This window comes from Sarcophilus harrisii, chromosome X (genome assembly GCF_902635505.1).
Source record: "Sarcophilus harrisii chromosome X, mSarHar1.11, whole genome shotgun sequence".
NCBI lineage: Eukaryota > Metazoa > Chordata > Mammalia > Dasyuromorphia > Dasyuridae > Sarcophilus > Sarcophilus harrisii.
Genome location: NC_045432.1, coordinates 67,537,154 through 67,547,538, shown reverse-complemented (window position 1 = coordinate 67,547,538; position 10,385 = coordinate 67,537,154).

Here is a 10,385-nt window from a genome sequence, read left to right as displayed (position 1 = left end):
ATTCAGTCCTGCTTCTGGATGTAGATGGCTCTCTCCGTCACAAGTCTATTAAAACTGTCCTGAATCATCTCATTGTTGAAAAGACCTATGTCCATCAGAATTGATCATCATATAATCTTGCTGTTGTCATGTATAATGTTCTTCTAGTTCTGCTCATTTCATTCAGCATCAGTTCATGTAAGTCTCTCTAGGACTCTCTGAAATCATCTAGCTTATCATTTCTTATAGAATAATAATATTCCATTACATTCATATGCCGTAACTTATTCAGGCCATTCTCTATGATGTAGTCAATTATCCTGATAATTTTCCTGATACTGAACCAGCCCTGCTTTCCTCATATAAATTTCACTTGGTCATAGTGTATTATCCTGGGGACATGTAAGATTTTTGCATCAATATTAAGTAGGAATATTGAGCTATAATTTTCTTTGTTTTGGCCCTTCCTGGTTTAGGTACCAGCACCATATATATAGTGTCATAAAAGGATTTGTCCGGATTCCTTCTTTGCCTATTTTCTTGGATCATTTATATAGAATTGGAATTAATTGTTCTTTAAATGTTTGGTAGAATTCACTTGTAAACACATCTAGCCCAGAAGATTTTTCTTAGGGAGTTTGTTGATGGCTTGTTCAATTTCTTTTTTCTAAAATGGAGTTACATATTTTATTTCCTCTTCTGTTACTCTGCACAACTTATGTTTTTGTAAATGTTCATCCATTCCAATTAGATTGTCACATTTATTTAAGAAATCAGGGCACTTTGATTTTTTTTGAAAGATATTATTCAGGCTCTTTTTTATCATTGCTTCTGTTAGTCAAGTAATTCTTAAATTACCTCTTCCATATTTGAAAATACCTTTCAAAGAAGTATTTTACATAATTTAAAAATTTTTTTCTTTGCCTAATTTCTGATGTCACAGTGAACCATTCACTTCCATTTATCCAATTCTAATTTTTAGTGATTTATATTCTTCAGTTATCTTTTTACTTGTTTTTTCCATTTTACCAGTTCTACTTTTAAAGGAGCTGTTTTCTTCAGAGTGTGTATGTGTGTGTGTATACATGTATGCATATATATATATATATATATATATATATATATATATATGTTTACATTTCTTCATCTATTTTTAAGGACTTGTTTTCTCAATATATTCTTGTACTTCTTTTTCCAAGCTATTGACTTTTATTCTTAGTGCTCCTGTGTACCTCTCATTTGTTTTCCCACTTTTTCTTTTGTGATTTTTAAAATGCTTTTTGAGTTCCTCCAAGAGAACCTTTGCATCTTGAGACCAATTCATATTCCCTTTTAAGGCTTCACATGTAGGCATTTTGCCACTCCTGTCCTCTTCTTGGTTTGTCTTCTGTTCTTCTCTGTAGCCATTATAACTTTCTATGATTAGGGATCTTTTAGCTTCTTTAATCATTTTTAAAAGTTGAGCTCTGCTCTTAGGGCACAGAGCATACTCTCCCAAGCTTCTTTTGCAGGGGTACAGGGGCCTCTCGCTGGCTTACATTGTGGGGCTAGGAAATGCTGGCAGCTTTCCCATTGTTCTAGATTGGCCTGGCCTCTTGTGCTGAGGACTGGGGCACACAATTTGTCTTCTACACGGGAGCTGGAGATCTCACAGGTAGCTTTCTGAACCACTAGCCGAATGAGGCAGGGTCAAGGGACCTCGACTTCTGATTTTGCCTATTAAAGACCCTCCTGCCAGATTCCCCACACCACACTCTCACTAAGACATACTCTCTTTCCACCCAAACACACTTTAAAGAAAAATGAAGAAGGTCCTGGCATGCCTTTTTTTTCTTCCCCATTCAAAGTCTGAGATTTCTTCCTGTCTCTCTGCTTCCTCCCTGATTTTTCTTTTTCCTCCCAGAAGTCTCTTATCCAGTTGGGATTCATGTTACCCTACAAGTACGCAGCCTTCAGGGGACACGCCACGCCTGCTTTTAGGTGGGGCTCCATTAAAATAATGTTCATCAGAAATGAAACTACAATTACAGAAAATAGTCCGTTGCCTGAATTTGTATGCATTTATTAAAAAAAAAGTCTTTTGTTTAATGACATGTTGCCTTAAATAAAGTTTTGGGTTTTGTTTGGGTTTGTTTGTTTTGAGCCCTCATTGTTTTCCCTGAAGAATGGCATGTCAAACAATGAGCTAAAAATTGTCAGTTTATTCGTTTTGATTACACTGGTCCTGAAATTGGTTTTTACTTTTTGATAAGCCAGTGCAAAAAAAAAAAAAAAAAAAAAAAAAAAAAGAATTCAAGTAACTTGACTGCCATTTAACAGCATGGTGTATGCCTTTAAAAAGAAAAAAATGAAAAAGTAGGAAAACAAGTAAACAAGTTTGGGGTGGGGAACAATCAGGCAATAAGAAAAAGGTAGATTTGGAAAGAAAGGCAAAGTGAGATGAGTCCAAAAAGAGCCAAGGAATCAATCCCATAGTCAGATTCAACAAGAGCTATATAGCATAAATTCCTCTTGGTGAAGTTTTATAACTGCACTGAAAGCAAGGTTCAGCCTTACAAATGCCAAACTAATTAAAGTAACCAGCAAAATGAGCATAGCATCACATACACAGGATAACTAATTAGCAATGGACCATGAGTGTAATGAAAACTTGAATCACATCTACCTTTCCCTTCCCTTTTGATTTGTTTTTCATGGGCAGTTATTTTGGGAGAGTGGGCAGGATTGGTTTTAAAAAAAAAAAAACCTAAAGCTGGCTATTCCCTAAGTTTCATTTTAGTCGGACTCTGCTTTCTTTGTTTCCCACATGACTGTTAGGTTTTTTTTTTAAACTAAAGTTTCTTTCTAGGATGAAAATTTGAATTTTCCTTTCTTAAACCTATTTGTGTATGCTTACATACAGAGTTCCCCTTCCTCCATATATATATATATATATATATATATATATATATATATATATGATTAATCAATCAATAAGCTTTACTTAGTCACCTATCCTCATCCTCATTCACAGACGTGTGTTGGGCTCTGGGGTGACAAAGGGCAAGAATGAAAGAATTTCTACTCCTGAAGTGTTGAGCTTTTCTATCAGAGTTTCTTAACCTGGGGTCAGAGCTTAGACTCATTTCAGTAACATTTGGCAACTTAAGTAAGAGAAAAGAAAATCCATCTTTATTTTTGCTGATGGCAAATTAATATAGCATTTCCTTTAAGTATTTAAAACATTTTTCTGAGAAGCAGAGAGACTTCAGCACACTGCCAAAGGGGTGCAGTGTACAAAAACCCGTTAAGAATCCCTCTTTTACGAACGTGTGCATTTTGTGGGAAACATTTTTTTCTTCCATTATTTCCCCCAATTTACTTTTGCCTCTGCAAAAATTAAACAGAACATCATAGCCCGAAGCTTCTGTTAGCACAGTGTGGTTTGTTCTTGACAAAGACTCATTTAAAGAAGCAGGAGGGTATTCAGATCATCCTTGTTAGGAGAAGCAGAGAACTAATTGCACTTTAGTTTTCTACTTGTATCAAACTGAGACTCAACTTTCTAACCCCTTCCTATCTCTATACTACATTCCTTGGATGGAGGCTCTGCTAATGTGCCTCCAAAGCTGTAAATAGACAATAGACAGCTATGATCTGTGATTGTAACAGCTACCTGTTAGGCTTTTCAGCCGAATCCTGACATTTGAAAGGAAAGAACATCTAAAATGTGAAGCCCAAAACATCCTTTCCATTCGGAGTCAAATTTAGAATCAAAGTGGAAATTAATTGAAAAATGGAAAGCCTAAGTTTCAGTTATTTCACAATTAATTCATTCTCCTGTGTTATTTTCAGCAATTCATTAGGTACCTAAAAAAGGGGACTAACTTTTAATTTTTCAAAAGCACAAACTGCTGAAGAAAGAAATATGCTATGATTGTTAACTTAGTCACTGTTCTTTAGTAGATGATGGTGAAGCTCTCAAAGATTAATGAAGGTTACTTAGTTTGACAACTACTCACATAATTTCTTCTATTTTTATTTTAGAATGAAAATAGCAGAGCAGAGTCCAGTAGGAAATACTTTAGGTGATCTAATAAGTATTGTAGTACCTAAAAAGCTGACAGCAGTAGGGAAACAAAGGATAAAAGGATGGATAAATAGATAAGGAGGCAGAACTATTTTAATTCAGTTGGAATAATTCATCCTGTTTGTTAGCGGAAGCTGTACAGTTGAAAATATTGCTGGTATATCTACACTGATCTCAAAGAACCTTCTCCCCCCACCCCCCTTTCTTGGCAGCCCAACTAGTTTGGCCATCTTTTCCAGGTGTGTTACCTGTCAGTAATAGATTTTGCCCTGGCCACATGACTAATGGTGTTCAAGAAGACCTGATTGTTTTCATCCTGAGAGATTCCAACGGCAAAATTCCTGACACATGACTAGCCCTGAGAGTTGTCCTGCCAACACCAGAATAAATTTGGGAGGTAATTGGTAGGAGCTTGATCATATTCATCAGTCGTCCTTTCTCCAGCAAATCCTGCGTGGAACTGAGAATGATCTTTCCATCCAGTCACTCTAGCTTATGTACTCTCATTTGGTACCGATTCTGTATCCAAGAGAATGAGAAAATGTGGTGTTATGTGACTCACTGAAAGGCAATGGAGAAATCTTTTTAAGGCTATCCCAGAAGGGGAAAAGATTATATAGCAGAATGGGACTGCCCTCAGGCACTTCTTGTGGCCTCATTATAAACCAGTTTAAGCACAAAGGTGGCAAAGTGATAAAATACAACGTGTGTAGTCACTCAGATCTGAGAGCAAATAGACAAGAAGCACGTGATCCAGTTGCTTCTGTCTACTTGATAAAGTTGGCTTTTATGCACATATTAATTTCATAAGAGAGGTCATATATATGAAAGAGGGGAAAGTAAAGAAACAGGGAAGAGGATATGCTGTGTTTTAGGTGATTAGACAAAGTGCATAAAAGAAAGGGATAGGAAAAACTGTCTTAGAGGTAAATAATTCTTTGACCCCCACCAATAAACTTGATGTACTGTTATTTTGATAGGACAGACGGGGAGAGGGGAGAAGACTGTTTTAAAACAGACTAGGCTGATTGCCAGAATCTTTTTCCCTAAAGAAAACAGAAATATAGTTTCCAAAAAGTAACCATGGACCTCAGAGTGCTTTCAGTAACTTTTGGAGAGCTGTACTACTCTCCCCCCATGAGTCCATATTGGTACTCTCTGGTACTCTCCTTTTTTGTTCATCGTCCAGTCTCCTGCCCTGGCAGGGGTGGGAGGGTCTCCCTTCCCCACCCCCATGTTCCTCCCCTCCCCGGTTTTTCCTCCCCAATGTCTCCCTCCCCCCATCTTCTGCCCCCCTCTCCCACCCCCGTCTCCCTCTCTCCCCACTCTCACTTCTTCCCCCCATCTCCCTCACCTTCCCCCTCCCATCTCCCTCCCTCCTCATCACACACAGTCTCCCACACACTCCTCCGTGTTTCCTATGGAGGAGAGCAGGAGAACAGCCGCCAGAGTAGCTAAGATTCAGGGTGGCAATTCCAAGGAAATGCTTGGACAGAAGCCCCAGTAGAAACAAAGATTCAAAAGGATGATTTAGGTAAAGCAAAGGCTCAGCCATTCTTATCATTTACTCAGCAAAAGTCCTTCCACGGGATTATAGCACTGGTCTCCAGAAGGAAAGTGGGGCATTCCTTTTGTTTTTTGGTTTTGAATTGCTTTTTGTTTTGTTTTGTTTTTTGTCTTAGACCAGCACACCCTGTATCCCTTTGGCTAGAAGCACAGGCCAATTCTATCACTGATCTTAAGGGAATTTTAGAACTGCTCACCCAAGTGGGTCCCGAAACAACACTAGAAAAATTATTCTGGTTAGATAAATTAGTGGTTAGGGTGCTGGGACTAAAGTCGGGAAGACTTGACTTTAAATCCTTCCTCAGATGTTTGCTACCTGTGTGATATTGGCCAAGTCCTTGCAACTCTTCCTCTGTTTTTGTCACCTGTAAAATGGGGTCAGTAGTAGCACCTACTTCTCAGGATTACTATGAGGATCAAATGAGATAATATTGGTAGAGGTTAACACAGTGCCTGGCATGTAGGAGGTTCTTGATAAATGCTTATTTCCTTCCTTTCCTTTCGAGTTCCAAGAGGATGGTGAGAAATATAAGGAAAAAAACTGCCCCTTCTCCCAGAAGGTAGATAAGATAGGTGCAGAAATGGCTGTGATAACAAGAAAAGATATTAAGTGCTGTTATAGAAATAATGTGCCATGGGATGTAGTGAATGACTTTTCTAGAACATCCTCTTTCCAAACGTAAATATAGTGAGAGAAAACATGTTAAACTGTTATGAGGCACTCTTGGCATAACATAAATTACTTTTTCAGATATGATAGTATAGGCTCAGATTTTTTGGCGGGGCAGGGGAGCAATGGATGGATATTATATGGGCTGTCCTGAAAATTATCCCTCAGAGTCTGTACAAGTTAATGTTTGTTGCTTCCATGAGACTATCCATCTCACCATCTGCTTTCCCCTTTTCCTTTTGTTTTTTAATCTTTACCCAGAGTCCCATTTTCTCATTATGTGGCCTATTTAAGCTTCAGCTTCAGTATCTGATTTTTCAGCGAATAGTCTATATTAATTAAATACTGACTTATACGAATTTCTAGCTGTCCAAAAGACTCTCAAAAGTCTTCTCCAGTTCCACAATTAAAAGACATCAATTGTAGCATTCGGCTTTCCTTTCACAGTCCAACTCTCCCCAGCCATACATCGATGTTGGAAAAACCATAGTTTTGGCTACGTGGACATCTCTCGGCAGAGGGATGTCTCTGCTTTTTCATATGCTATCAAGATTTGTCATAATTTTCATTCCAAGGAGCAAACATCTTTTAATTTCACAGCTACAGTTGCCATCTCCAGGGATCTTTGATCCCAAGAATATAAAAACTGACGCTGCTTCCATTTCTTCTCCCTCTATTGGCCTGGAAGGGATAGGACTATTTGCCACTATCATGGGCATTTTTTGATGTTAAATTTCTTGCTGGCTTTTATACTCTTCTCTTTCACCCTTATCTAGAAACTCCTTCATTTTTCTTCACGTTCTGCCATCAGAATGACTCTCTGCATATTTGAGATTGCTGATGTCTCTTCCTGCAACCTTAATTCTGATTTGTTATTCATCCAGCCTGGCATTTTGTCTAATGTACTCTGTATTTAAGTGAAATAAATCAGGTGACCATACACAGCCTTGCCACGGTTCTTTTTCAGTCTTACACCAATCGGCTGTTCCATGTTTGATTCTCACTGTTGCTTTGTGGCCCATATGCAGATTCCTCAAGAGCTAAGTGTTAAGATCTGGTACTTCCATCTCTTTGAGGACTTGCCACATTTTGTTGTGAACCATACAGTCAAAGGCTTTAGTGTAGTCAGTGAAGCAGAAGTAGATGATTGGTTTTATTTTAATTTTATGGATTTTCCATAAAACTGATTCTTTGTTTTCTTGATTAGTTCAATAGTTTTCTTACTTTCAGTTTTATTAATTTCCCCTTTTTTTATTTCCAGAATTTCAAATTTGGTATTTACTTGGGGGTTTTTTATTTATTCTTTTTCTAGCTTTTTTAATTGCAAGCCCAATTCATTGATCTTCTCTTTCTCTATACTAATAAGTTATCAACAAAAACTTACTTTGTCACATAAGTTTACTGTGAATAACAACATTTTTCATAGTATATATTGATTCAAGAGATAGAGTAAATAGAAAATTTGACAGGAAAGTAGTTGAATATAAGCTCCTTGAGATCAGGGATATTTTGGGGTTTTGTGTTGGTACCTTCAGCACCTTAACCATTTCCTGGCACAAGAGAGGGATTTAGTTAGAGGGGATGTGGGAAACCTGGAATACTAATGCATTGTTGGTGACGTTCTGAAATGATCCAGCCATTCTGGAGAGTAATTTGGTACTATAACCGAAAGAGCCATAAAACTGTGCATACCCTTTGATTCAGCAGTGCAACTACTGGGTTTATATCCCAAAGAGACTACTGGGTTTGTATTGCAGAAAAAAAAGAGGGAAAAGGACTTATATGCAAAAACATTTGTATCAGCTTTTTTGGTGGCAAAGGATTGGAAAATGAGTAGGTGCCCATAAATCGGGGAATGCCTAAGTAAGTTATGGTATACAAAAATGATGGAATATTATTTTTCTGTAAAAATGATAAACTGATTTTACTTAGGCCTGAACAGATTTGCATGTATCAATGGTGAGTGCAGTAAGCAGAACTAGAAAAACATTGTACCACAGCAACAGCAAGACTGTGTGATGATCAGCTACAACAGACTTGCTTTTTCTTAATGGTTCAGTGATCCAAGCCAACCAGAATCAGGTTTGATGGAAAATGCCCTCCACATATCAAGAGAGAACTATGCAGAGTCAGTGTAAATGAACACATACCAATGTATGTTCCCTTTTTCTTGATTTTTCTTTCTTGATTTTTCCATTTTATCCTGATTTTTCTCTCTCAACATGATTCATAAGGAAATACATACAAAATGAATATACATGTATGATCAAAACAATGTTGTTTCACATGTCACTAGCGAAAGTAAAAATTAAAAGGAGAGGCATTTAATGAATACGTAACAATTGAACTAAAAGTCAAGAATCACCTCCGTGTTTAGGAAAAAATAGGAAAAATTCAATTTTTCTTGTTCTAAGACAAAAATTGGTTGTCATCCATTTATCATGTATTGTTTAATTAATTAGATAGCAGTTACTCAGATGGTGTGTTGGGGTAAAACTTAAGGCATAATTTTTCACCTGCCACTAACTTGATCCTTCCCTTGTCTCGTCTCAGAAGGTGTCTTAGTAATATTCCAAGCTGATATTCTGCTGGCCTCCTAGTACCTTATTTCTAAATGAGGACCTCCCAAGATTATAAATCACCAAGATTATAAATCAGATTATAAGTCACTGCCCACTTGATGGACATTAAAATATTGTTATGTTGTTGGAACAAAGGACTCTACCAGAAAAAGGAGGGCTCAACATATACTAAAAAAATTAAATCCGTGTTTCCATATTTTCCTTTTTCCCCTCTCTTTTCACATCATTCAGATATTTTCCTCCACTTAACTCTTCTTTCACCCCTGAAAAAGTAGCTTTTTCCTTGCCAAGGTCACACACACACAACACACACCCTACCTTGATCCTTTCATATCCTTTCTTCTCCAAAAGACTCTTCTTCTGTCATCACTTACTTTCTCTCTAATCTTCAACGTCTCCCTCTATGGTTCTTCCCCAGCAGCCTAGAAACATACCTATGTCTCCCTGTCCTTAAAAACAAAAAAGACAAAACCCCTTCCTTGAATCTACCTTCTCTGTTAGCTATCATTCTATGTTTTTCCTCTTCTCGGTTCAATACATTGAAAAAACAATCTATACTTGATTCCCTACTTTCTCTCTTCTTTTGATTCTAAATCATCTGTGCAGTCTGGCTTCAAACCTTGTCATTTAACTAAAATTGTTCTCGTCATAATAACTGTTTGCTATATGATTCCTAAATCCTGTGACCTTTTCTCAGTCCTCATCCTTCTTACCCCTTTGCAGCTTCTAACTGTGTAATCGCCCTTCTTTCCTAGATGTTCTCTATTTAGGTTTTCATGATATTGTCCTCTCTTATTTTAATTTCTCCTTTTTAATCTTCTTAGGTGGATTTTCATCCAAGTAATTTCCCAAAACTCCCTTCTCACTTCTAACTACTGGATTCTTTTAAGACTCAGAACAAATCCCAATTTCTCTATGGCACCTCTGACCCCATCCCTCTCTTCTCTTTTTACTGGGCCTTACTTTTAACTTTACCTTCCTCTTTTCTGTATCATTTATCATTTGCTTGTGCGTTTTCGGCCCTATTGAAATGCGAATTTCTTGAAGATAAGAGAAGCTTTTGTGTTAGTTTGGTTTGGTCCCCTACCTTTACTTTGCATTCCCAGTGCTTGGCTCATGTTAAATACTTAAGAAATGCTTGCTGACTGACTACAGATCCTACAATGATAGAGATCCTATCATCAAAAAGCTAATGAAGAGGCCAACAAGGTTGGGGCCTCACCAGCTCCTGACATAAGGGTAATTGAATACCCAAGGTCCTTTTAGTTCCTTCTCGTGTTTCTAGGAACCTTTCATTCCCTGTCTTTTCTTCTTCTTCTTCCTCTCCATGACAATTTGAGAATCATGATTAAAGATAAATTTCAAATTTTGGGCAACCAAGATGTTGGGGTAAGCAGTAAATCGCCATACCTCTCTATTATTCACCACCACCCAGCCACAAAATAGTACCCCAAAACAAAACCTGGGACACTAAAACCAGCAAAAAGAGTGGGCAAAATAATTTTTGAGCCCCCAAAAT